This window comes from Pleuronectes platessa, chromosome 9 (genome assembly GCF_947347685.1).
Source record: "Pleuronectes platessa chromosome 9, fPlePla1.1, whole genome shotgun sequence".
Lineage (NCBI taxonomy): Eukaryota > Metazoa > Chordata > Actinopteri > Pleuronectiformes > Pleuronectidae > Pleuronectes > Pleuronectes platessa.
In genome coordinates this window covers 15768067-15795935 of record NC_070634.1, presented here as the reverse complement: position 1 = coordinate 15795935, position 27869 = coordinate 15768067, and the positions used below count along the sequence as shown (strand labels likewise).

Genomic DNA, 27869 nt, shown 5'->3' with positions numbered 1-27869 from the left:
ATTCACTATGGGTGTGTCTGTTCACAAGAACATGATGTCACGTGACCTTTAACCAACCAAAATCGAATCAGTTCATCGTTGATTGCAAATGAGCAATTGTATCAAATTTGAAATATTTCCCTCAAGGCTGTCTTGAGATATGATGTTCACAAGAATGAGACACACAACCATAAAACATAATGCCTCATGCCGCTGGCTGTCGCCGGTGCAGATGCATACCAATGTGAATATTAAGCCTGACTCGTTTTGAAGTGATGTAGTCAAGCATTCATTTTATTTCACTGGTTTTATAAAAACACAACAACATTTAGAAGTAAACCTTTTATTGGAATACAAAAAACTTGACAGTATTCAGTGGTTATGCTGTAAAATAGAATCTCTCTGTGTGTTTTTAACTGAATTTTTCACCAGTCTCTTATAAGTAACTTTACAAGTCAGGAAAAGTACTGAATGCATAGAACAAGTTGCAATATTCAAATTAAATATTTGCACAAAGTGATGGATGTGATGATTCGAGAGGTGCAGGATCTTCATGCCGTGTCATACTGTGATCTCCATGGTCTGAAACAGGGAGACACAAATAATTATATCATTATATCAATACCTGGTCTGTTTGTCATAAGAAAAAGCAGTTTTTATCTTAAAGCTTCTGATGGAGAGGATTGAAAGAGTTGCTCCATTAAAAGCTAAAAAATGTAAAAATAAAATTGTGGTGCTCTTAAAATGTCTTAATAGAATAATGCTTTATATCATGGGTCCATACATACAAAATCAGGAGAATAGTAGATTGGGATAAATAGTGAGAAATGTTTAACTGTTTAAATGTAAATGTTCTCTCAATTACATTAAAAGGTTTCAGTTATGGCTTATATGAAAACCAAACACATAAAATAACTTTAAAATCTTCACTTTAGTATGAAATTCTTAGACCCGTTGAGTAGAGTCACATCAATGATTTAAAATCATTACGTTATGTGCTGTCGTGACAGCCTGTATACCTGACTCAGGACACAGTCACAGTCTGCAGAGGAGACCCCGGCCTGCCTGTCTCCCGACTGGGACGAGGGTGCAGTCAGAAGAAGTGGATCAGAACTGACATGAGAAGGTACAAACAGGGTTTATCGGGTTGGTTTTAATCACAGAAACAATCAACTTTCTAAGGTCCATAGGGATAAAGCTTACTTTGTCTCAGCAATGTGGGCATGAGCTGAAAAAGAAGTCAGAGGTGGAGATATAGGGATATTTTAAATAATGCATTATATAGTGCAATGGTGTATAGTGAATTTATCCTTCACACATACACACACACACCTTGGTTGTGGTCGAACATCCTGTAAACACATGCCACACCAACTGCCAACATGAGAAGAAGGAAGCAGCAGAACGCTATGGTGATGATCTCTGTCTGGTTCATGAAAACCTCTGTGAAGGAGAAGGGACATATAATTAACTTAGATATTTCAACACATTTCCAGATTACTCTTGAATATCGTGAAAAATATCTAAACTAAGAAAAATATGTCTAAAATAATATAAAGGTGATGAGGGGAACCTTGAAACCGGCTTGGGGCTAGAAACTGCCAGTAGTTTTCCCCTGTGCATGCGTGTTAAAGGGAGATGTAGAAGAGCGGTTGACCTAGGTAGAAAAACTCTCAGGAGGTGTTGGAGATGTAGTTTGTGTGATGAGATTTTAATTTTCCCAAATAGAAGGCCTAAAGGGGAGAATTAATAATGAAAATATTAAATAAAACAAAAGAGCGAAAAACAAATACTTTGTAATGAGAAAAATAAATTGGCATAATAGCCAAAACAATTAATTGCAATAACAATCAACTTTACCACGTTCGCTGGTTGAGAAAAAATTTCTTAGGAGAGTTATAACACATACGTCTATCCAGTAGCTTAAATCGGGCCTAAGCACGCCCCAACAATTAGCACAAACCATGATTGTTATTGATCACCGTTACTTTAACTTTCTCTCAACATGTCAGCCGCATGTCTGTACATTTAAGTCATAAACGTAATATATTGATGTACATATGGTTCTGAGATGCAGTACAACTACAAACTGCATTTTAATTTTGTTTTCAATTCTTAAGCACTGAAAATCAACCATTTTTGTTGTTTTTTACACAGATTTTCTAGATTTGTTAAGTACATATATCTAGATTTCTAAACCCATGCTCTACAGTCTTATTACTTTCATTTGAGTGATGATCTTTTTACCTGTGACTCAGACCAGCACATCTCCACTCTCCACCCAGGGCCCGGAGTCATCATAGCTGTTCCTGACCCTGCAGCGGTAATACCCAGACTCCTCTGAGGTGAGCTTAGTGAGGACGAGTGTCTGTCCACGGTTGGCGAGGGCAACGTGAGTCAGGTCATCCTGAGACTGGGCGTCCACATGTGTCGCGGAGGCAAGGACTGAGTCGTTCAGGAGCCAGGAGATTTGGGGAAAGCTTCCTCTGCTGACCACACACCTCAGCCTGGCGGCGGCAAGCTTGGAGTCGGCTCTGCAGAGATATTCCACCTCCGCTGTCACGTCACCTCCAACTGGGACTGGGAGCAAACGTGAAGGAGAGAAAAACATTCATGAGGAGGAGGAGGAGGGGAATTAGAGGAAGGTAATGACAGAACCATCACATGTCTGTGTAGCTCATACCTACTTCCAGAGTCACAGGTTCACTCAATAACTCCTGCGTCTCAGTTTTCACCCAGCATCGCGCCACACCCATGTCCATCCCGGGTATCATGGCGACGAGGAACCAGACAGTGAGGGATTGGTTGGCTGTGAGGGATCCCACCTCTTTGTCATCTACTGAGAGAGAAAAGTTGACCGGATGGCTCCCTCTGGTTGACCAGCAGGTTATGTTGCCTTGGTAACCGTCTCCCTCTTTGAAGATGGAGAAGGAGATGTTTGGCTTTGATAAATAAGCTGTGGAGGCAAAAAACGAGAATCAATCAAATTTTATTGTATTCACAAATCACAATTTGTTTCAAAGGGCTGAACAAGGTGCAACATCCTCGGTTCTTAACCCTCAACAAGAGTCAGGAAAAACTACCAAAAAATTACTTTTAATCATGACTGTTTGGCCAAAAGTATGTGAACAGCGATTGTATACTTATTATTTACATGTTTGGGCAAAACGCTTTATATCCAATGAAGCGTTCTCTTAATGCTTCAGATATTTTAGACTGACAGAGGTTCCTTTCCTGTTTCATCATGGCTTTGCTCTCATAAATCCATGTCCATGAAGAAAAGTTTTTTTCATTTAACTGGCTGCACTGGGCCTTGACCTCAACTCCATACAACTCCTTTGGGATGAAATGGACTCTGAGTTTCACCCAACTTCCGTCCTGAATGGGAAATACATTCCTGCAGCCAGGTTCAACACCTTTGTACAGAAGTCCCCTTCTGAAAAGAGGGCCATGCTGTGGCAGTATTTGGTATTTACATGATTTTGGAAAAGAGATGATTGTAAAAGAATTTATGCAATAACTTTGGTGTAAAGATTCCATGTGGTTCAGCATGTTAGCATACTTCTATTTAAGCTCAATCGAGGCTGATGGGAATTTTGGAGCTATTTGGTCATAAAGCAGATTCAAAATAAGTCCAAATTAATATTTGTAATGACCAACATGGTTAAAACCATGAACTACAATGACCCTCAGAAGAGGGCATACCTCCGCCAAGGCAGAACATAATTATTATTTTGGTCATGAAACCTTCTCCTAAACATTGGAAAATAGACATTTTATTGAATATAATTAGAAAAAAAAAACCTTTATATATCTGTAGATTTGGACCTTTGACTGTCACCTTGACCTCGGCGCTGCCTAAAAACCTGCTGCTGTCCTGAACCATGGACCAGGCAATGCAGGGGTAGTTGCCAGCATGCTCTGGAGTTGCCTGCTCCATCACCAGCTCATTACCAGTGAGATGGAAAAGAGGAGAGGTTGAAGATGTTACTTTTTATCCTGTTGAAAAACCAGATGTAGGACAGGTGGGAGCCCCTTGTGACAGTGCATTTCAGAACGATGCGTGACCCCTCGTATGCGACTGGGGGGAAAGGTTCAGCGGCCACTCTGGTATTTGATGCTGGAACTATAGATGGGAGGAAATGAGAAAGTTACTTTTGCGAATATTTTTTCTTTCTAACAACAAATGTATGGTACTCACTGACAACACTCAGCAGACCTCTCTGCTGCATTTGACACAGTGAACCACCAGATCCTTATTTCCTCCCTTCAGGACCTGGCTGTCTCAGGCTCTGCTCTTTTCCTGCTCTCTACCTACCTCAATGACCGCACTTATAGGGTAACTTGGAGAGGATCTGTGTCTGAACCTTGTCCTCTCACTACTGGTGTCCCTCAAGGTTCTGTCCTGGGTCCTCTCCTCTTCTCGTTGTACACCAACTCTCTCGGCTCTGTCATTCACTCACATGGGTTTTCCTACAATAGTTATGCCGATGATACCCAACTAATCCTGTCTTTTCCCCGATCAGAAACACAGGTAGCAGTACGAATCTCTGCCTGTCTGACCGACATCTCTCAGTGGATGTCTGCACACCACCTGAAGATTAACCTTGACAAGACTGAACTACTTTTCCTTCCAGGGAAAGACTCTCCCACCCACGACCTGACTATTAACTTTTACAACTCCGTGTTAACCCCCACTCAGACTGCTAGGAACCTGGGTGTGACGTTCGATAGTCAACTCTCCCTTACTGCCAACATTACTGCAACAACACGGTCCTGTAGATTCATGCTGTACAACATCAGGAGAATACGCCCCCTTCTCACTCAGAAGGCGGTGCAGGTCCTTGTCCAGGCTCTGGTCATCTCCCGCCTAGGCTATTGTAACTCCCTCCTGGCAGGTCTACCTGCTACTGACATCCGACCTTTGCAGCTCATCCAGAATGCAGCAGCTCGACTGGTTTTTAACCAATCTAAATTCACTCACACTACTCCGCTCCTCCGCTCCCTTCAATGGTTGCCAGTGTTTACCTGCATCCGGTTCAAAACACTAGTTTTATGCTGTGAATGGATGAGGTCCAGTCTACATCCAGAGCATCGTTGAACGTTACACCCCAGCTCGTTCACTCCGCTCTGCTTCGGCTAATCGACTCGTTGCTCCCTCACTGCAAGCTAAACACTCATCAAAATCACGACTGTTTGCTGTCCTGGCTCCTAAATGGTGGAATGAGCTCCCCATTGACATCCGGACATCAGAAAGTTTACAAATCTTCTGCCGAAAACTAAAAACTGACCTCTTCCGACTATACCTTGAATAAAAAAAATATATATATACTAACAACTTTTGAAACTAACACTTTTAGTAGCACTTAAATGGCACTTACTTATAGCACTCTGTAGTTTTGCTTTATTTTGAAGAAACTGTACTTTCTTGATTCTTGTTGTTCTGGGTCTGTACCCTCGGGGTTGAATGCACTTATTGTAAGTCGCTTTGGATGAAAGCGTCAGCTAAATGAAATGTAATGTAATGTAATGAACACTTGATGCCAGAATGTTTGTAGTATCAGTTGGGAGTGGGCAATACACACACTCAAGCACACAGGCGAAATCAATACATGGAGTCCCCCATCAGATGATCTGGGCCCATAGAGCCATGATCTCATCATCATGGGGTCAGTGGGAACATTTGAAGAGACACAAACACTGAACACGTGTTTTAAAAATGTGTGCAAAGGAGAGCTGGTGGTCTCTTAATCAAATTTAGGTTTTTTTCCATGACTGATAAATACATACTGTTCATGGCATTATTTCTAGAGGTGCTGAGCAGTACTGTAAAGATATATAACTAAATATAATATTTGATATTAATGATCAAATACATATTATGAAATAAACGGAGGGAAAGCTTAAAAGTTAGCAGTTAGTTAAAAGTTAGCAGTTAGTGCTTCATCTCTGTATGTACAGGATGCCTTCAGATACTGGGCTGACTGTAGATCATCTGCACTTTGGCCTGACTAAGAGCTCAGTGCTCAGGTGTAAATATATGGATGTGTATTCTTTATGCAGCACACTTGTTGTAGAGTCACTGAACAAGAAGCTGATCTCAGCAAAACAAGGAGTGACATCAACATTTCAATTGATCATTGATAAAAACGGTGTGTAATGTTTGCTAGGCCTGTCAATCACTTTAGGATCAATTAACCATGTTTTCAATATTAAAAGGTAAGCATCTTTCTTTTTTCTTTTTTTTTCTTTTTTTTCACTTTATTTATTGGTTTTCACAATTGAACAGGAAATCTCATACATATAGACGTATATGAACAAATCCCCCCCCCCCCCCCCCCCAGGGGACAAACAGAAAAGAAAAAAAAGGGAAGCATCTTTTAATGTTAAAATTTTAATCACAGATTTTTATTTAGAATGTAAACAATGCAAAGAAGATCATAGAAGAATTGAATACTCTAAGATTAAAGACAATGTGTCTTTGATGTGTCATGCAGCTCTTGACTTAATCATTGCCTATAAGCCAGCGTTTGATCATTCTGAGCATCTCACAGCTTTGAGAGAGAAAGCCTATTGATAAATAATATCAGGCATCTGCTCAACGACAAACTCAAACAGCAAGATTACTGCTGATTCAACTGATTCAACCCCAGGAAGAAAGAGCAAGTTGTCCCACCATGTCACGATTCAAGTTGACCTCTGAAAAGAGAGAGAGAGAAACATATTGGTACACCAGGAATGAGTACCAGGGCCTTCAAAAAGAGATCAGACATCTGAAAGACCTGTTGAACAACGAGAGGGACAACGCTCAATATGAACGAGGGCGGAGAGTCCAGGCCTGCAATGACCTGCTGGAGACCCAACAACAGTTGGAAAAAGAGAAATCCCTGAATGAACAGCTCATCAATAGGAAAGGAAGATCTAGGTCACCCTTATACAAGCAGAGGATGATGCACAGGGACTCTACAACTACCAGCTCCATGGAGGTGGTGAGTGAACCAAAAGCTGAGAAGGAAAGATACAAGATTCCCAGACTAGGACGGAAGAGACAGACATCTTCCCAGGCTCTTATCCCAGCAGGGAAGCAGCAGCACCTGACCACTGACCTTCGGAATAAACTCAGGGCTTCGAGAGAAGAAGAGCGAAAGCAACAAAAAGTTTCGAACTTCAGGATCAGGCAGGACGCTCGAAGCCAGGATTCAAATTTTGCTGCTAGGCAGGGAGCAGATAGGCTCTCATTGCTGGAGACCCAACAACAGTTGGAAAAAGAGAAATCCCTGAATGAACAGCTCATCAATAGGAAAGGAAGATCTAGGTCACCCTTATATAAGCAGAGGATGATGCACAGGGACTCTACAACTACCATCTCCATGGAGGTGGTGACTGAGCCAAAAGCTGAAAAGGAAAGATACAAGATTCCCAGACTAGGACGGAAGAGGGAGAGGGAAGAGGGAACATCTTCCCAGGCTCTTATCCCAGCAGGGAAGCAGCAGCTCCTGACCAGTGACCTTCGGAATAAACTCAGGGCTTCGAGAGAAGAAGAGCGAAAGCAACAAAAAGTTTCGAACTTCAGGATCGGACAGGACGCTCGGTGCCAGGATTCAAATTTTGCTGCTAGGCAGGGAGCAGATAGGCTCTCATTGCTGGAGACCCAACAACAGTTGGAAAAAGAGCAATCCCTGAATGAACAGCTCATCAATAGGAAAGGAAGATCTAGGTCACCCTTGTACAAGCAGAGGATGATGCACAGGGACTCTAGAACTACCAGCTCCATGGAGGTGGTGAGTGAACCAAAAGCTGAGAAGGAAAGATACAGGATTCCCAGACTAGGACGGAAGAGACAGGCATCTTCCCAGGCTATTATCCCAACAGAGAAGCAGCAGCACCTAAACAGTGACCTTCAAAATAAACTCAGGGCTTCGACAGCAGAGTGCGAAAGCAACAGAAAGTCTCGACCTTCAGGGTCGATCAGGACACTCGCTGAAAGGATTCAATTTTTGCTGCTAGGCAGGGTGCAGATAGGCTCTCATTCACGACTGACATAGAAGAAGACTCGGCTCCCAGACGTGAGGCTGCCAAGCGAAAGAGGTCTGCAGTTTACACTGAAACAAAACGTCGGCAGCAAGTCCCTTCTAAATATAATGAGGTGGAGGAATCCTTCAGAGATAGAAGGCACACCTGAAAGGATGCCAGAATGTATCAGCACTGAGGAAACAAGATATTGAAACCCAGACTAAGAGACTACATCAATATTTGCATATAAAATTATATTTCATATGCAAATCCTGAAAATTATTCCTGTGAGTGAAATCATTCGCACTCCGCTTCATCGTCTCAACCTCGTGTCATCTTTGATTGTACAATAAAGAAGCTTGAACTTTCCATTCTGCGTAGTGCTCTGTGTTCTGTCTCTGCGTTGGGGTTTGAACACGGTGTTAAACACGACACCTGTCAAATGTAGCACCTTGTCTCTCATAGTCAGGCTCTTACATGAAGGTACAGTTGTCACAGTAGATGGCGGTAATGCACCTTGACGTTAGTTTTTTTAGTTTTTTTCTTTTTTTTTCTTTTTTTTCACTTTATTTATTGGTTTTCACAATTGAACAGGAAATCTCATACATATAGACGTATATGAACAAATCCCCCCCCCCCCCCCCCCAGGGGACAAACAGAAAAGAAAAAAAAGGGAAGCATCTTTTAATGTTAAAATTTTAATCACAGATTTTTATTTAGAATGTAAACAATGCAAAGAAGATCATAGAAGAATTGAATACTCTAAGATTAAAGACAATGTGTCTTTGATGTGTCATGCAGCTCTTGACTTAATCATTGCCTATAAGCCAGCGTTTGATCATTCTGAGCATCTCACAGCTTTGAGAGAGAAAGCCTATTGATAAATAATATCAGGCATCTGCTCAACGACAAACTCAAACAGCAAGATTACTGCTGATTCAACTGATTCAACCCCAGGAAGAAAGAGCAAGTTGTCCCACCATGTCACGATTCAAGTTGACCTCTGAAAAGAGAGAGAGAGAAACATATTGGTACACCAGGAATGAGTACCAGGGCCTTCAAAAAGAGATCAGACATCTGAAAGACCTGTTGAACAACGAGAGGGACAACGCTCAATATGAACGAGGGCGGAGAGTCCAGGCCTGCAATGACCTGCTGGAGACCCAACAACAGTTGGAAAAAGAGAAATCCCTGAATGAACAGCTCATCAATAGGAAAGGAAGATCTAGGTCACCCTTATACAAGCAGAGGATGATGCACAGGGACTCTACAACTACCAGCTCCATGGAGGTGGTGAGTGAACCAAAAGCTGAGAAGGAAAGATACAAGATTCCCAGACTAGGACGGAAGAGACAGACATCTTCCCAGGCTCTTATCCCAGCAGGGAAGCAGCAGCACCTGACCACTGACCTTCGGAATAAACTCAGGGCTTCGAGAGAAGAAGAGCGAAAGCAACAAAAAGTTTCGAACTTCAGGATCAGGCAGGACGCTCGAAGCCAGGATTCAAATTTTGCTGCTAGGCAGGGAGCAGATAGGCTCTCATTGCTGGAGACCCAACAACAGTTGGAAAAAGAGAAATCCCTGAATGAACAGCTCATCAATAGGAAAGGAAGATCTAGGTCACCCTTATATAAGCAGAGGATGATGCACAGGGACTCTACAACTACCATCTCCATGGAGGTGGTGACTGAGCCAAAAGCTGAAAAGGAAAGATACAAGATTCCCAGACTAGGACGGAAGAGGGAGAGGGAAGAGGGAACATCTTCCCAGGCTCTTATCCCAGCAGGGAAGCAGCAGCTCCTGACCAGTGACCTTCGGAATAAACTCAGGGCTTCGAGAGAAGAAGAGCGAAAGCAACAAAAAGTTTCGAACTTCAGGATCGGACAGGACGCTCGGTGCCAGGATTCAAATTTTGCTGCTAGGCAGGGAGCAGATAGGCTCTCATTGCTGGAGACCCAACAACAGTTGGAAAAAGAGCAATCCCTGAATGAACAGCTCATCAATAGGAAAGGAAGATCTAGGTCACCCTTGTACAAGCAGAGGATGATGCACAGGGACTCTAGAACTACCAGCTCCATGGAGGTGGTGAGTGAACCAAAAGCTGAGAAGGAAAGATACAGGATTCCCAGACTAGGACGGAAGAGACAGGCATCTTCCCAGGCTATTATCCCAACAGAGAAGCAGCAGCACCTAAACAGTGACCTTCAAAATAAACTCAGGGCTTCGACAGCAGAGTGCGAAAGCAACAGAAAGTCTCGACCTTCAGGGTCGATCAGGACACTCGCTGAAAGGATTCAATTTTTGCTGCTAGGCAGGGTGCAGATAGGCTCTCATTCACGACTGACATAGAAGAAGACTCGGCTCCCAGACGTGAGGCTGCCAAGCGAAAGAGGTCTGCAGTTTACACTGAAACAAAACGTCGGCAGCAAGTCCCTTCTAAATATAATGAGGTGGAGGAATCCTTCAGAGATAGAAGGCACACCTGAAAGGATGCCAGAATGTATCAGCACTGAGGAAACAAGATATTGAAACCCAGACTAAGAGACTACATCAATATTTGCATATAAAATTATATTTCATATGCAAATCCTGAAAATTATTCCTGTGAGTGAAATCATTCGCACTCCGCTTCATCGTCTCAACCTCGTGTCATCTTTGATTGTACAATAAAGAAGCTTGAACTTTCCATTCTGCGTAGTGCTCTGTGTTCTGTCTCTGCGTTGGGGTTTGAACACGGTGTTAAACACGACACCTGTCAAATGTAGCACCTTGTCTCTCATAGTCAGGCTCTTACATGAAGGTACAGTTGTCACAGTAGATGGCGGTAATGCACCTTGACGTTAGTTTTTTTAGTTTTTTTCTTTTTTTTTCTTTTTTTTCACTTTATTTATTGGTTTTCACAATTGAACAGGAAATCTCATACATATAGACGTATATGAACAAATCCCCCCCCCCCCCCCCCAGGGGACAAACAGAAAAGAAAAAAAAGGGAAGCATCTTTTAATGTTAAAATTTTAATCACAGATTTTTATTTAGAATGTAAACAATGCAAAGAAGATCATAGAAGAATTGAATACTCTAAGATTAAAGACAATGTGTCTTTGATGTGTCATGCAGCTCTTGACTTAATCATTGCCTATAAGCCAGCGTTTGATCATTCTGAGCATCTCACAGCTTTGAGAGAGAAAGCCTATTGATAAATAATATCAGGCATCTGCTCAACGACAAACTCAAACAGCAAGATTACTGCTGATTCAACTGATTCAACCCCAGGAAGAAAGAGCAAGTTGTCCCACCATGTCACGATTCAAGTTGACCTCTGAAAAGAGAGAGAGAGAAACATATTGGTACACCAGGAATGAGTACCAGGGCCTTCAAAAAGAGATCAGACATCTGAAAGACCTGTTGAACAACGAGAGGGACAACGCTCAATATGAACGAGGGCGGAGAGTCCAGGCCTGCAATGACCTGCTGGAGACCCAACAACAGTTGGAAAAAGAGAAATCCCTGAATGAACAGCTCATCAATAGGAAAGGAAGATCTAGGTCACCCTTATACAAGCAGAGGATGATGCACAGGGACTCTACAACTACCAGCTCCATGGAGGTGGTGAGTGAACCAAAAGCTGAGAAGGAAAGATACAAGATTCCCAGACTAGGACGGAAGAGACAGACATCTTCCCAGGCTCTTATCCCAGCAGGGAAGCAGCAGCACCTGACCACTGACCTTCGGAATAAACTCAGGGCTTCGAGAGAAGAAGAGCGAAAGCAACAAAAAGTTTCGAACTTCAGGATCAGGCAGGACGCTCGAAGCCAGGATTCAAATTTTGCTGCTAGGCAGGGAGCAGATAGGCTCTCATTGCTGGAGACCCAACAACAGTTGGAAAAAGAGAAATCCCTGAATGAACAGCTCATCAATAGGAAAGGAAGATCTAGGTCACCCTTATATAAGCAGAGGATGATGCACAGGGACTCTACAACTACCATCTCCATGGAGGTGGTGACTGAGCCAAAAGCTGAAAAGGAAAGATACAAGATTCCCAGACTAGGACGGAAGAGGGAGAGGGAAGAGGGAACATCTTCCCAGGCTCTTATCCCAGCAGGGAAGCAGCAGCTCCTGACCAGTGACCTTCGGAATAAACTCAGGGCTTCGAGAGAAGAAGAGCGAAAGCAACAAAAAGTTTCGAACTTCAGGATCGGACAGGACGCTCGGTGCCAGGATTCAAATTTTGCTGCTAGGCAGGGAGCAGATAGGCTCTCATTGCTGGAGACCCAACAACAGTTGGAAAAAGAGCAATCCCTGAATGAACAGCTCATCAATAGGAAAGGAAGATCTAGGTCACCCTTGTACAAGCAGAGGATGATGCACAGGGACTCTAGAACTACCAGCTCCATGGAGGTGGTGAGTGAACCAAAAGCTGAGAAGGAAAGATACAGGATTCCCAGACTAGGACGGAAGAGACAGGCATCTTCCCAGGCTATTATCCCAACAGAGAAGCAGCAGCACCTAAACAGTGACCTTCAAAATAAACTCAGGGCTTCGACAGCAGAGTGCGAAAGCAACAGAAAGTCTCGACCTTCAGGGTCGATCAGGACACTCGCTGAAAGGATTCAATTTTTGCTGCTAGGCAGGGTGCAGATAGGCTCTCATTCACGACTGACATAGAAGAAGACTCGGCTCCCAGACGTGAGGCTGCCAAGCGAAAGAGGTCTGCAGTTTACACTGAAACAAAACGTCGGCAGCAAGTCCCTTCTAAATATAATGAGGTGGAGGAATCCTTCAGAGATAGAAGGCACACCTGAAAGGATGCCAGAATGTATCAGCACTGAGGAAACAAGATATTGAAACCCAGACTAAGAGACTACGTCAATATTTGCATATAAAATTATATTTCATATGCAAATCCTGAAAATTATTCCTGTGAGTGAAATCATTCGCACTCCGCTTCATCGTCTCAACCTCGTGTCATCTTTGATTGTACAATAAAGAAGCTTGAACTTTCCATTCTGCGTAGTGCTCTGTGTTCTGTCTCTGCGTTGGGGTTTGAACACGGTGTTAAACACGACACCTGTCAAATGTAGCACCTTGTCTCTCATAGTCAGGCTCTTACATGAAGGTACAGTTGTCACAGTAGATGGCGGTAATGCACCTTGACGTTAGTTTCCACCTGCCAATGAAGAAGAGATAATAAGAAGAAGATTAATGTGGAATGGTGATCTTTGCTAGATCTTAAGGAACAACATTTTATTATGTCGATTTTTAGAACATTGAGATGGAATAGTCGGCTTCGTCCACTCTACAGATAGTATTGAATGCACCTTGACGTTGGTTTCCATCTGCCAATAAACCGAAAGAAGAAGCAGAAACAGAAGACTGGGAACGGATCGAGCAACTGAAGCAGGATGTCCGCAGTGGCATTAAATGGATAGTTCACCCAAAATGAAAATTCCCTCATTATCTACTCACCACTTTGCCGATAGAGGGGTGGTTGGAGTGTTGAGTGAACAAAAGATTTTTTCACTGGTAGACAGCGTTGCAGCCAAAGTAAATGGCAACCACTAATTCAGACGTAAAAAACAACAGAAAAAAAACCTGACAATGTTCCCATATTGCTCCTGTGGTGTCATCCAAGTGCCTTTTGGCCCTGACATTTAAAAAGTTGTTTTAAGCCTAAATTCCCTCTGATATCCTCGACCTAGTAACTGCAGCAGTTAATTGCTGATTTCGTCTTGCGAGCACTCTTGACAGCAGTAAGTATAGGAGGCTAAGAACCTGGTGTAACTGAGGCTGTTTTGGATATTTCGGGTTTAAGACACATGGATGACACCACAGGAGCAGTATCGAGGCATCTTCTGTTTGTTTGACTTCAATGTATCGAATTCGGCTGCAACGTTGTTAACCCCTGAAACTTCAAAAGTGTTAAGAACAGAGATAGTTAATTTCCTAAACAAAGAAGTAGAGGACAAATGAAGAGAAGATGAGTGTGGCCAAGTAGTGAAATAGAGGAATACGGCTCTGAGGATCTTAAGAAGAACTCCTGCTATGCATAATTGAACAAAGTATAAACAAGTGCATCCAAACATTGAACAGTTATAAGTTAGTGTCGCATGCAGAAGATTGGCTGGGGTGCCGAGTTAAGAGCCCCCCCACAACAGCTGATTACATTAGCCAACAGCGATGAAAATGTTTGTCATGTGCTGCAGGAGAGTACTAGCCTGGATGCCAGACGAATTTAGCCCCGCCCACAACATTTTTGGTCGGGCAGTTCGGTCTGGAGTCGCTCCATTGTGAAAAAATTATGGGGCGTGTTTCAACTGACCAGGAAGTAAAATTCCTCTTCGCTCAATTGGATAGACCTACAACCAATCAGAGCAACGTAGTATGTGACGTATGCTAAGCAACGCATTGTGAGTTATTTACTAACGCCGGGTTCACACCGGACGCTTCAGCGCAGCGCCAAGCCTTAAATAACAGCTGGCTCCCATCCACTCCCATGTTAAAACTTTGTGCCGGTCACACCGGAGGCTGAAGCACTGCGAGGCAGTCTTGGCGCAGCGCGGTGCTTCAGCCTCCGGTGTGACTGGCACAAAGCCGTGCAGCGATCTACTGGATCAACGGGTGATATTATTAGCGCTGCCCGGCGGTTCAGCGTCGCCTCAGTGTCCGTTGTGAACAGCCAAGCGCCGGCGCGATAGGGATTAGCGCGGTGCTTCGGCGTCGCCTCCACGTTCTGTGTTCCTCTTTCAAAATGAATGCGCTGTCGATGTCTTCTAAAACAGACTCAATGGCAGCATCTACACATCTCAGCTCGCCAGCGGCAGGCATGTTTGTTGAAAACGAATTCAACCCAAAGGCACTTTGATGACGTGGTTGATTACGTCACCGTTGATCATCTGTCAATCATCGTATAAAGCCCGCCCTGACAATCTGATTGGCCCGGTCGGGCCATAATTTTTTCCCAATGGAGCGACTCCAGACCAAACTGCCCGACCAAAAATGTTGTGGGCGGGGCTAAGTTCGTCTGGCATCCAGGCTAGGAGAGTACGACACCGTGGTCAGAAACCCCCCTAACAAGGCCTTCTGTCACCAACTTCCTGCCAAAGCTGAGATATGGTTTGCCCTTTAGCTTTACTATTATTTATGTGAATGCACATTATGTGTCATTTGAGCTGGGACGACTGAACTAGGACTGCGAAATTCCAAGGTGGAGCACCTGTTCAGACCTGGTATGAACATCCTTCCTGAGTGACTCAATCACAAGTTCAGGTCTGAACACATCAGAATTCTTCTACTTCAATGCATGTGGCCACATTATTTTCATTGTGTGGATACAAATGCATCCTGGGACATATATGAAGGACCGCCCACTCAGTTGACATCTCTGACCTGCTACAGTTTCACTTTGAATCAAATGTATTTTTACTCTTCTCAGTTACAATGTATTGATTTGTTTGTGGCTACATCAACACTGATCACCACATGATGAGCGATACTTTTCCTAAATTGGTCAAATCTTTCTTCAACAGCTGCACGAGATTCCTTCAGCCCCTGGACTCGTCTCTCTCTCTTGCTCGTGCCAACACACAATAATTGTCATCAAACCCATCTGTAAATCTGACGAGTAAGAACAACTACATAAAGTATTAAGTATGATATTATACATATAAATGTGGGAAGTGACATCTGATCACAAGTCACACATTCAGGACTCATAAATACAAGGTGTGAAGCGACGAACTGTTCACTTCTCATGGATCTGTCAGGACGCAGCTGCTCAAAAGAAAGTTTACTTGTAGCTCTTCAAGAAACAAACTTTATTCTTTTATATATACAAACTTTATCAGTGTCATGGAATGCATGAAAGACTTTAACTTGTTCCATTAACACATTAACACATGTTTAAAAAATTAAGAGTGCATATTTACTACACACATAAAACCAGCATGCATATTAGAGCAGGGGTGTCCAAACTTTTTATCCCGAGGGCCACATACAGAAAATAATTTGAAGGTCTGGACCACTCACGCCGCCACGGCCCCTTGCCCTGGAGCGGACTGTTGACAGTGCGCCTCAATCACGTCGCTCAGGGCGGGGGGCGTGGCGGCGTTCTGAGGGACAGCTGGCAGGTCAGGGGTGAGTTGGGCGCCAATTTAAAATGGATGGAGGCCACAGATGGCCCGTGGGCCGTAGTTTTGACACCCCTGATTTAGAGGAATCTCTTGAGACGTTGAGAGGATCTGTTCACGGGGCAAACAATTATTTTCTGAGGTCGCAGAGAGCTTGATCTTTGATTTCAGGTCATCCCTGAGTCCAAGAGAATGTTTGGCACAGATGTAATGAAATTCACTATGGGTGTGTCTGTTCACAAGAACATGATGTCACGTGACCTTTAACCAACCAAAATCGAATCAGTTCATCGTTGATTGCAAATGAGCAATTGTATCAAATTTGAAATATTTCCCTCAAGGCTGTCTTGAGATATGATGTTCACAAGAATGAGACACACAACCATAAAACATAATGCCTCATGCCGCTGGCTGTCGCCGGTGCAGATGCATACCAATGTGAATATTAAGCCTGACTCGTTTTGAAGTGATGTAGTCAAGCATTCATTTTATTTCACTGGTTTTATAAAAACACAACAACATTTAGAAGTAAACCTTTTATTGGAATACAAAAAACTTGACAGTATTCAGTGGTTATGCTGTAAAATAGAATCTCTCTGTGTGTTTTTAACTGAATTTTTCACCAGTCTCTTATAAGTAACTTTACAAGTCAGGAAAAGTACTGAATGCATAGAACAAGTTGCAATATTCAAATTAAATATTTGCACAAAGTGATGGATGTGATGATTCGAGAGGTGCAGGATCTTCATGCCGTGTCATACTGTGATCTCCATGGTCTGAAACAGGGAGACACAAATAATTATATCATTATATCAATACCTGGTCTGTTTGTCATAAGAAAAAGCAGTTTTTATCTTAAAGCTTCTGATGGAGAGGATTGAAAGAGTTGCTCCATTAAAAGCTAAAAAATGTAAAAATAAAATTGTGGTGCTCTTAAAATGTCTTAATAGAATAATGCTTTATATCATGGGTCCATACATACAAAATCAGGAGAATAGTAGATTGGGATAAATAGTGAGAAATGTTTAACTGTTTAAATGTAAATGTTCTCTCAATTACATTAAAAGGTTTCAGTTATGGCTTATATGAAACCAAACACATAAAATAACTTTAAAATCTTCACTTTAGTATGAAATTCTTAGACCCGTTGAGTAGAGTCACATCAATGATTTAAAATCATTACGTTATGTGCTGTCGTGACAGCCTGTATACCTGACTCAGGACACAGTCACAGTCTGCAGAGGAGACCCCGGCCTGCCTGTCTCCCGACTGGGACGAGGGTGCAGTCAGAAGAAGTGGATCAGAACTGACATGAGAAGGTACAAACAGGGTTTATCGGGTTGGTTTTAATCACAGAAACAATCAACTTTCTAAGGTCCATAGGGATAAAGCTTACTTTGTCTCAGCAATGTGGGCATGAGCTGAAAAAGAAGTTCAGAGGTGGAGATATAGGGATATTTTAAATAATGCATTATATAGTGCAATGGTGTATAGTGAATTTATCCTTCACACATACACACACACACCTTGGTTGTGGTCGAACATCCTGTAAACACATGCCACACCAACTGCCAACATGAGAAGAAGGAAGCAGCAGAACGCTATGGTGATGATCTCTGTCTGGTTCATGAAAACCTCTGTGAAGGAGAAGGGACATATAATTAACTTAGATATTTCAACACATTTCCAGATTACTCTTGAATATCGTGAAAAATATCTAAACTAAGAAAAATATGTCTAAAATAATATAAAGGTGATGAGGGGAACCTTGAAACCGGCTTGGGGCTAGAAACTGCCAGTAGTTTTCCCCTGTGCATGCGTGTTAAAGGGAGATGTAGAAGAGCGGTTGACCTAGGTAGAAAAACTCTCAGGAGGTGTTGGAGATGTAGTTTGTGTGATGAGATTTTAATTTTCCCAAATAGAAGGCCTAAAGGGGAGAATTAATAATGAAAATATTAAATAAAACAAAAGAGCGAAAAACAAATACTTTGTAATGAGAAAAATAAATTGGCATAATAGCCAAAACAATTAATTGCAATAACAATCAACTTTACCACGTTCGCTGGTTGAGAAAAAATTTCTTAGGAGAGTTATAACACATACGTCTATCCAGTAGCTTAAATCGGGCCTAAGCACGCCCCAACAATTAGCACAAACCATGATTGTTATTGATCACCGTTACTTTAACTTTCTCTCAACATGTCAGCCGCATGTCTGTACATTTAAGTCATAAACGTAATATATTGATGTACATATGGTTCTGAGATGCAGTACAACTACAAACTGCATTTTAATTTTGTTTTCAATTCTTAAGCACTGAAAATCAACCATTTTTGTTGTTTTTTACACAGATTTTCTAGATTTGTTAAGTACATATATCTAGATTTCTAAACCCATGCTCTACAGTCTTATTACTTTCATTTGAGTGATGATCTTTTTACCTGTGACTCAGACCAGCACATCTCCACTCTCCACCCAGGGCCCGGAGTCATCATAGCTGTTCCTGACCCTGCAGCGGTAATACCCAGACTCCTCTGAGGTGAGCTTAGTGAGGACGAGTGTCTGTCCACGGTTGGCGAGGGCAACGTGAGTCAGGTCATCCTGAGACTGGGCGTCCACATGTGTCGCGGAGGCAAGGACTGAGTCGTTCAGGAGCCAGGAGATTTGGGGAAAGCTTCCTCTGCTGACCACACACCTCAGCCTGGCGGCGGCAAGCTTGGAGTCGGCTCTGCAGAGATATTCCACCTCCGCTGTCACGTCACCTCCAACTGGGACTGGGAGCAAACGTGAAGGAGAGAAAAACATTCATGAGGAGGAGGAGGAGGGGAATTAGAGGAAGGTAATGACAGAACCATCACATGTCTGTGTAGCTCATACCTACTTCCAGAGTCACAGGTTCACTCAATAACTCCTGCGTCTCAGTTTTCACCCAGCATCGCGCCACACCCATGTCCATCCCGGGTATCATGGCGACGAGGAACCAGACAGTGAGGGATTGGTTGGCTGTGAGGGATCCCACCTCTTTGTCATCTACTGAGAGAGAAAAGTTGACCGGATGGCTCCCTCTGGTTGACCAGCAGGTTATGTTGCCTTGGTAACCGTCTCCCTCTTTGAAGATGGAGAAGGAGATGTTTGGCTTTGATAAATAAGCTGTGGAGGCAAAAAACGAGAATCAATCAAATTTTATTGTATTCACAAATCACAATTTGTTTCAAAGGGCTGAACAAGGTGCAACATCCTCGGTTCTTAACCCTCAACAAGAGTCAGGAAAAACTACCAAAAAATTACTTTTAATCATGACTGTTTGGCCAAAAGTATGTGAACAGCGATTGTATACTTATTATTTACATGTTTGGGCAAAACATTTATATCCAATGAAGCGTTCTCTTAATGCTTCAGATATTTTAGACTGACAGAGGTTCCTTTCCTGTTTCATCATGGCTTTGCTCTCATAAATCCATGTCCATGAAGAAAAGTTTTTTTCATTTAACTGGCTGCACTGGGCCTTGACCTCAACTCCATACAACTCCTTTGGGATGAAATGGACTCTGAGTTTCACCCAACTTCCGTCCTGAATGGGAAATACATTCCTGCAGCCAGGTTCAACACCTTTGTACAGAAGTCCCCTTCTGAAAAGAGGGCCATGCTGTGGCAGTATTTTGTATTTACATGATTTTGGAAAAGAGATGATTGTAAAAGAATTTATGCAATAACTTTGGTGTAAAGATTCCATGTGGTTCAGCATGTTAGCATACTTCTATTTAAGCTCAATCGAGGCTGATGGGAATTTTGGAGCTATTTGGTCATAAAGCAGATTCAAAATAAGTCCAAATTAATATTTGTAATGACCAACATGGTTAAAACCATGAACTACAATGACCCTCAGAAGAGGGCATACCTCCGCCAAGGCAGAACATAATTATTATTTTGGTCATGAAACCTTCTCCTAAACATTGGAAAATAGACATTTTATTGAATATAATTAGAAAAAAAAAACCTTTATATATCTGTAGATTTGGACCTTTGACTGTCACCTTGACCTCGGCGCTGCCTAAAAACCTGCTGCTGTCCTGAACCATGGACCAGGCAATGCAGGGGTAGTTGCCAGCATGCTCTGGAGTTGCCTGCTCCATCACCAGCTCATTACCAGTGAGATGGAAAAGAGGAGAGGTTGAAGATGTTACTTTTTATCCTGTTGAAAAACCAGATGTAGGACAGGTGGGAGCCCCTTGTGACAGTGCATTTCAGAACGATGCGTGACCCCTCGTATGCGACTGGGGGGAAAGGTTCAGCGGCCACTCTGGTATTTGATGCTGGAACTATAGATGGGAGGAAATGAGAAAGTTACTTTTGCGAATATTTTTTCTTTCTAACAACAAATGTATGGTACTCACTGACAACACTCAGCAGACCTCTCTGCTGCATTTGACACAGTGAACCACCAGATCCTTATTTCCTCCCTTCAGGACCTGGCTGTCTCAGGCTCTGCTCTTTTCCTGCTCTCTACCTACCTCAATGACCGCACTTATAGGGTAACTTGGAGAGGATCTGTGTCTGAACCTTGTCCTCTCACTACTGGTGTCCCTCAAGGTTCTGTCCTGGGTCCTCTCCTCTTCTCGTTGTACACCAACTCTCTCGGCTCTGTCATTCACTCACATGGGTTTTCCTACAATAGTTATGCCGATGATACCCAACTAATCCTGTCTTTTCCCCGATCAGAAACACAGGTAGCAGTACGAATCTCTGCCTGTCTGACCGACATCTCTCAGTGGATGTCTGCACACCACCTGAAGATTAACCTTGACAAGACTGAACTACTTTTCCTTCCAGGGAAAGACTCTCCCACCCACGACCTGACTATTAACTTTTACAACTCCGTGTTAACCCCCACTCAGACTGCTAGGAACCTGGGTGTGACGTTCGATAGTCAACTCTCCCTTACTGCCAACATTACTGCAACAACACGGTCCTGTAGATTCATGCTGTACAACATCAGGAGAATACGCCCCCTTCTCACTCAGAAGGCGGTGCAGGTCCTTGTCCAGGCTCTGGTCATCTCCCGCCTAGGCTATTGTAACTCCCTCCTGGCAGGTCTACCTGCTACTGACATCCGACCTTTGCAGCTCATCCAGAATGCAGCAGCTCGACTGGTTTTTAACCAATCTAAATTCACTCACACTACTCCGCTCCTCCGCTCCCTTCAATGGTTGCCAGTGTTTACCTGCATCCGGTTCAAAACACTAGTTTTATGCTGTGAATGGATGAGGTCCAGTCTACATCCAGAGCATCGTTGAACGTTACACCCCAGCTCGTTCACTCCGCTCTGCTTCGGCTAATCGACTCGTTGCTCCCTCACTGCAAGCTAAACACTCATCAAAATCACGACTGTTTGCTGTCCTGGCTCCTAAATGGTGGAATGAGCTCCCCATTGACATCCGGACATCAGAAAGTTTACAAATCTTCTGCCGAAAACTAAAAACTGACCTCTTCCGACTATACCTTGAATAAAAAAAATATATATATACTAACAACTTTTGAAACTAACACTTTTAGTAGCACTTAAATGGCACTTACTTATAGCACTCTGTAGTTTTGCTTTATTTTGAAGAAACTGTACTTTCTTGATTCTTGTTGTTCTGGGTCTGTACCCTCGGGGTTGAATGCACTTATTGTAAGTCGCTTTGGATGAAAGCGTCAGCTAAATGAAATGTAATGTAATGTAATGAACACTTGATGCCAGAATGTTTGTAGTATCAGTTGGGAGTGGGCAATACACACACTCAAGCACACAGGCGAAATCAATACATGGAGTCCCCCATCAGATGATCTGGGCCCATAGAGCCATGATCTCATCATCATGGGGTCAGTGGGAACATTTGAAGAGACACAAACACTGAACACGTGTTTTAAAAATGTGTGCAAAGGAGAGCTGGTGGTCTCTTAATCAAATTTAGGTTTTTTTCCATGACTGATAAATACATACTGTTCATGGCATTATTTCTAGAGGTGCTGAGCAGTACTGTAAAGATATATAACTAAATATAATATTTGATATTAATGATCAAATACATATTATGAAATAAACGGAGGGAAAGCTTAAAAGTTAGCAGTTAGTTAAAAGTTAGCAGTTAGTGCTTCATCTCTGTATGTACAGGATGCCTTCAGATACTGGGCTGACTGTAGATCATCTGCACTTTGGCCTGACTAAGAGCTCAGTGCTCAGGTGTAAATATATGGATGTGTATTCTTTATGCAGCACACTTGTTGTAGAGTCACTGAACAAGAAGCTGATCTCAGCAAAACAAGGAGTGACATCAACATTTCAATTGATCATTGATAAAAACGGTGTGTAATGTTTGCTAGGCCTGTCAATCACTTTAGGATCAATTAACCATGTTTTCAATATTAAAAGGTAAGCATCTTTCTTTTTTCTTTTTTTTTCTTTTTTTTCACTTTATTTATTGGTTTTCACAATTGAACAGGAAATCTCATACATATAGACGTATATGAACAAATCCCCCCCCCCCCCCCCCCCAGGGGACAAACAGAAAAGAAAAAAAAGGGAAGCATCTTTTAATGTTAAAATTTTAATCACAGATTTTTATTTAGAATGTAAACAATGCAAAGAAGATCATAGAAGAATTGAATACTCTAAGATTAAAGACAATGTGTCTTTGATGTGTCATGCAGCTCTTGACTTAATCATTGCCTATAAGCCAGCGTTTGATCATTCTGAGCATCTCACAGCTTTGAGAGAGAAAGCCTATTGATAAATAATATCAGGCATCTGCTCAACGACAAACTCAAACAGCAAGATTACTGCTGATTCAACTGATTCAACCCCAGGAAGAAAGAGCAAGTTGTCCCACCATGTCACGATTCAAGTTGACCTCTGAAAAGAGAGAGAGAGAAACATATTGGTACACCAGGAATGAGTACCAGGGCCTTCAAAAAGAGATCAGACATCTGAAAGACCTGTTGAACAACGAGAGGGACAACGCTCAATATGAACGAGGGCGGAGAGTCCAGGCCTGCAATGACCTGCTGGAGACCCAACAACAGTTGGAAAAAGAGAAATCCCTGAATGAACAGCTCATCAATAGGAAAGGAAGATCTAGGTCACCCTTATACAAGCAGAGGATGATGCACAGGGACTCTACAACTACCAGCTCCATGGAGGTGGTGAGTGAACCAAAAGCTGAGAAGGAAAGATACAAGATTCCCAGACTAGGACGGAAGAGACAGACATCTTCCCAGGCTCTTATCCCAGCAGGGAAGCAGCAGCACCTGACCACTGACCTTCGGAATAAACTCAGGGCTTCGAGAGAAGAAGAGCGAAAGCAACAAAAAGTTTCGAACTTCAGGATCAGGCAGGACGCTCGAAGCCAGGATTCAAATTTTGCTGCTAGGCAGGGAGCAGATAGGCTCTCATTGCTGGAGACCCAACAACAGTTGGAAAAAGAGAAATCCCTGAATGAACAGCTCATCAATAGGAAAGGAAGATCTAGGTCACCCTTATATAAGCAGAGGATGATGCACAGGGACTCTACAACTACCATCTCCATGGAGGTGGTGACTGAGCCAAAAGCTGAAAAGGAAAGATACAAGATTCCCAGACTAGGACGGAAGAGGGAGAGGGAAGAGGGAACATCTTCCCAGGCTCTTATCCCAGCAGGGAAGCAGCAGCTCCTGACCAGTGACCTTCGGAATAAACTCAGGGCTTCGAGAGAAGAAGAGCGAAAGCAACAAAAAGTTTCGAACTTCAGGATCGGACAGGACGCTCGGTGCCAGGATTCAAATTTTGCTGCTAGGCAGGGAGCAGATAGGCTCTCATTGCTGGAGACCCAACAACAGTTGGAAAAAGAGCAATCCCTGAATGAACAGCTCATCAATAGGAAAGGAAGATCTAGGTCACCCTTGTACAAGCAGAGGATGATGCACAGGGACTCTAGAACTACCAGCTCCATGGAGGTGGTGAGTGAACCAAAAGCTGAGAAGGAAAGATACAGGATTCCCAGACTAGGACGGAAGAGACAGGCATCTTCCCAGGCTATTATCCCAACAGAGAAGCAGCAGCACCTAAACAGTGACCTTCAAAATAAACTCAGGGCTTCGACAGCAGAGTGCGAAAGCAACAGAAAGTCTCGACCTTCAGGGTCGATCAGGACACTCGCTGAAAGGATTCAATTTTTGCTGCTAGGCAGGGTGCAGATAGGCTCTCATTCACGACTGACATAGAAGAAGACTCGGCTCCCAGACGTGAGGCTGCCAAGCGAAAGAGGTCTGCAGTTTACACTGAAACAAAACGTCGGCAGCAAGTCCCTTCTAAATATAATGAGGTGGAGGAATCCTTCAGAGATAGAAGGCACACCTGAAAGGATGCCAGAATGTATCAGCACTGAGGAAACAAGATATTGAAACCCAGACTAAGAGACTACATCAATATTTGCATATAAAATTATATTTCATATGCAAATCCTGAAAATTATTCCTGTGAGTGAAATCATTCGCACTCCGCTTCATCGTCTCAACCTCGTGTCATCTTTGATTGTACAATAAAGAAGCTTGAACTTTCCATTCTGCGTAGTGCTCTGTGTTCTGTCTCTGCGTTGGGGTTTGAACACGGTGTTAAACACGACACCTGTCAAATGTAGCACCTTGTCTCTCATAGTCAGGCTCTTACATGAAGGTACAGTTGTCACAGTAGATGGCGGTAATGCACCTTGACGTTAGTTTTTTTAGTTTTTTTCTTTTTTTTTCTTTTTTTTCACTTTATTTATTGGTTTTCACAATTGAACAGGAAATCTCATACATATAGACGTATATGAACAAATCCCCCCCCCCCCCCCCCCCAGGGGACAAACAGAAAAGAAAAAAAAGGGAAGCATCTTTTAATGTTAAAATTTTAATCACAGATTTTTATTTAGAATGTAAACAATGCAAAGAAGATCATAGAAGAATTGAATACTCTAAGATTAAAGACAATGTGTCTTTGATGTGTCATGCAGCTCTTGACTTAATCATTGCCTATAAGCCAGCGTTTGATCATTCTGAGCATCTCACAGCTTTGAGAGAGAAAGCCTATTGATAAATAATATCAGGCATCTGCTCAACGACAAACTCAAACAGCAAGATTACTGCTGATTCAACTGATTCAACCCCAGGAAGAAAGAGCAAGTTGTCCCACCATGTCACGATTCAAGTTGACCTCTGAAAAGAGAGAGAGAGAAACATATTGGTACACCAGGAATGAGTACCAGGGCCTTCAAAAAGAGATCAGACATCTGAAAGACCTGTTGAACAACGAGAGGGACAACGCTCAATATGAACGAGGGCGGAGAGTCCAGGCCTGCAATGACCTGCTGGAGACCCAACAACAGTTGGAAAAAGAGAAATCCCTGAATGAACAGCTCATCAATAGGAAAGGAAGATCTAGGTCACCCTTATACAAGCAGAGGATGATGCACAGGGACTCTACAACTACCAGCTCCATGGAGGTGGTGAGTGAACCAAAAGCTGAGAAGGAAAGATACAAGATTCCCAGACTAGGACGGAAGAGACAGACATCTTCCCAGGCTCTTATCCCAGCAGGGAAGCAGCAGCACCTGACCACTGACCTTCGGAATAAACTCAGGGCTTCGAGAGAAGAAGAGCGAAAGCAACAAAAAGTTTCGAACTTCAGGATCAGGCAGGACGCTCGAAGCCAGGATTCAAATTTTGCTGCTAGGCAGGGAGCAGATAGGCTCTCATTGCTGGAGACCCAACAACAGTTGGAAAAAGAGAAATCCCTGAATGAACAGCTCATCAATAGGAAAGGAAGATCTAGGTCACCCTTATATAAGCAGAGGATGATGCACAGGGACTCTACAACTACCATCTCCATGGAGGTGGTGACTGAGCCAAAAGCTGAAAAGGAAAGATACAAGATTCCCAGACTAGGACGGAAGAGGGAGAGGGAAGAGGGAACATCTTCCCAGGCTCTTATCCCAGCAGGGAAGCAGCAGCTCCTGACCAGTGACCTTCGGAATAAACTCAGGGCTTCGAGAGAAGAAGAGCGAAAGCAACAAAAAGTTTCGAACTTCAGGATCGGACAGGACGCTCGGTGCCAGGATTCAAATTTTGCTGCTAGGCAGGGAGCAGATAGGCTCTCATTGCTGGAGACCCAACAACAGTTGGAAAAAGAGCAATCCCTGAATGAACAGCTCATCAATAGGAAAGGAAGATCTAGGTCACCCTTGTACAAGCAGAGGATGATGCACAGGGACTCTAGAACTACCAGCTCCATGGAGGTGGTGAGTGAACCAAAAGCTGAGAAGGAAAGATACAGGATTCCCAGACTAGGACGGAAGAGACAGGCATCTTCCCAGGCTATTATCCCAACAGAGAAGCAGCAGCACCTAAACAGTGACCTTCAAAATAAACTCAGGGCTTCGACAGCAGAGTGCGAAAGCAACAGAAAGTCTCGACCTTCAGGGTCGATCAGGACACTCGCTGAAAGGATTCAATTTTTGCTGCTAGGCAGGGTGCAGATAGGCTCTCATTCACGACTGACATAGAAGAAGACTCGGCTCCCAGACGTGAGGCTGCCAAGCGAAAGAGGTCTGCAGTTTACACTGAAACAAAACGTCGGCAGCAAGTCCCTTCTAAATATAATGAGGTGGAGGAATCCTTCAGAGATAGAAGGCACACCTGAAAGGATGCCAGAATGTATCAGCACTGAGGAAACAAGATATTGAAACCCAGACTAAGAGACTACATCAATATTTGCATATAAAATTATATTTCATATGCAAATCCTGAAAATTATTCCTGTGAGTGAAATCATTCGCACTCCGCTTCATCGTCTCAACCTCGTGTCATCTTTGATTGTACAATAAAGAAGCTTGAACTTTCCATTCTGCGTAGTGCTCTGTGTTCTGTCTCTGCGTTGGGGTTTGAACACGGTGTTAAACACGACACCTGTCAAATGTAGCACCTTGTCTCTCATAGTCAGGCTCTTACATGAAGGTACAGTTGTCACAGTAGATGGCGGTAATGCACCTTGACGTTAGTTTTTTTAGTTTTTTTCTTTTTTTTTCTTTTTTTTCACTTTATTTATTGGTTTTCACAATTGAACAGGAAATCTCATACATATAGACGTATATGAACAAATCCCCCCCCCCCCCCCCCCAGGGGACAAACAGAAAAGAAAAAAAAGGGAAGCATCTTTTAATGTTAAAATTTTAATCACAGATTTTTATTTAGAATGTAAACAATGCAAAGAAGATCATAGAAGAATTGAATACTCTAAGATTAAAGACAATGTGTCTTTGATGTGTCATGCAGCTCTTGACTTAATCATTGCCTATAAGCCAGCGTTTGATCATTCTGAGCATCTCACAGCTTTGAGAGAGAAAGCCTATTGATAAATAATATCAGGCATCTGCTCAACGACAAACTCAAACAGCAAGATTACTGCTGATTCAACTGATTCAACCCCAGGAAGAAAGAGCAAGTTGTCCCACCATGTCACGATTCAAGTTGACCTCTGAAAAGAGAGAGAGAGAAACATATTGGTACACCAGGAATGAGTACCAGGGCCTTCAAAAAGAGATCAGACATCTGAAAGACCTGTTGAACAACGAGAGGGACAACGCTCAATATGAACGAGGGCGGAGAGTCCAGGCCTGCAATGACCTGCTGGAGACCCAACAACAGTTGGAAAAAGAGAAATCCCTGAATGAACAGCTCATCAATAGGAAAGGAAGATCT

The 27869-nt window shown here is 43.0% G+C and overlaps 2 long non-coding RNA genes across 2 annotated transcripts; both read right to left on the bottom strand.

The window, feature by feature from the left end:
* Window positions 1-411: 411 nt before the first annotated feature.
* On the bottom strand, window positions 412-1432 carry LOC128448679 (uncharacterized). The gene is made up of 3 exons (XR_008339784.1): window positions 1312-1432; window positions 999-1207; window positions 412-561 (listed from the first exon to the last, which is right to left on the bottom strand). It is a non-coding gene; the product is annotated as an uncharacterized LOC128448679 (long non-coding RNA).
* Window positions 1433-16751: 15319 nt separating this feature from the next.
* LOC128447572 (uncharacterized) lies at window positions 16752-17765 on the bottom strand. The gene is made up of 3 exons (XR_008339641.1): window positions 17645-17765; window positions 17331-17539; window positions 16752-16894 (listed from the first exon to the last, which is right to left on the bottom strand). It is a non-coding gene; the product is annotated as an uncharacterized LOC128447572 (long non-coding RNA).
* Window positions 17766-27869: the final 10104 nt, after the last annotated feature.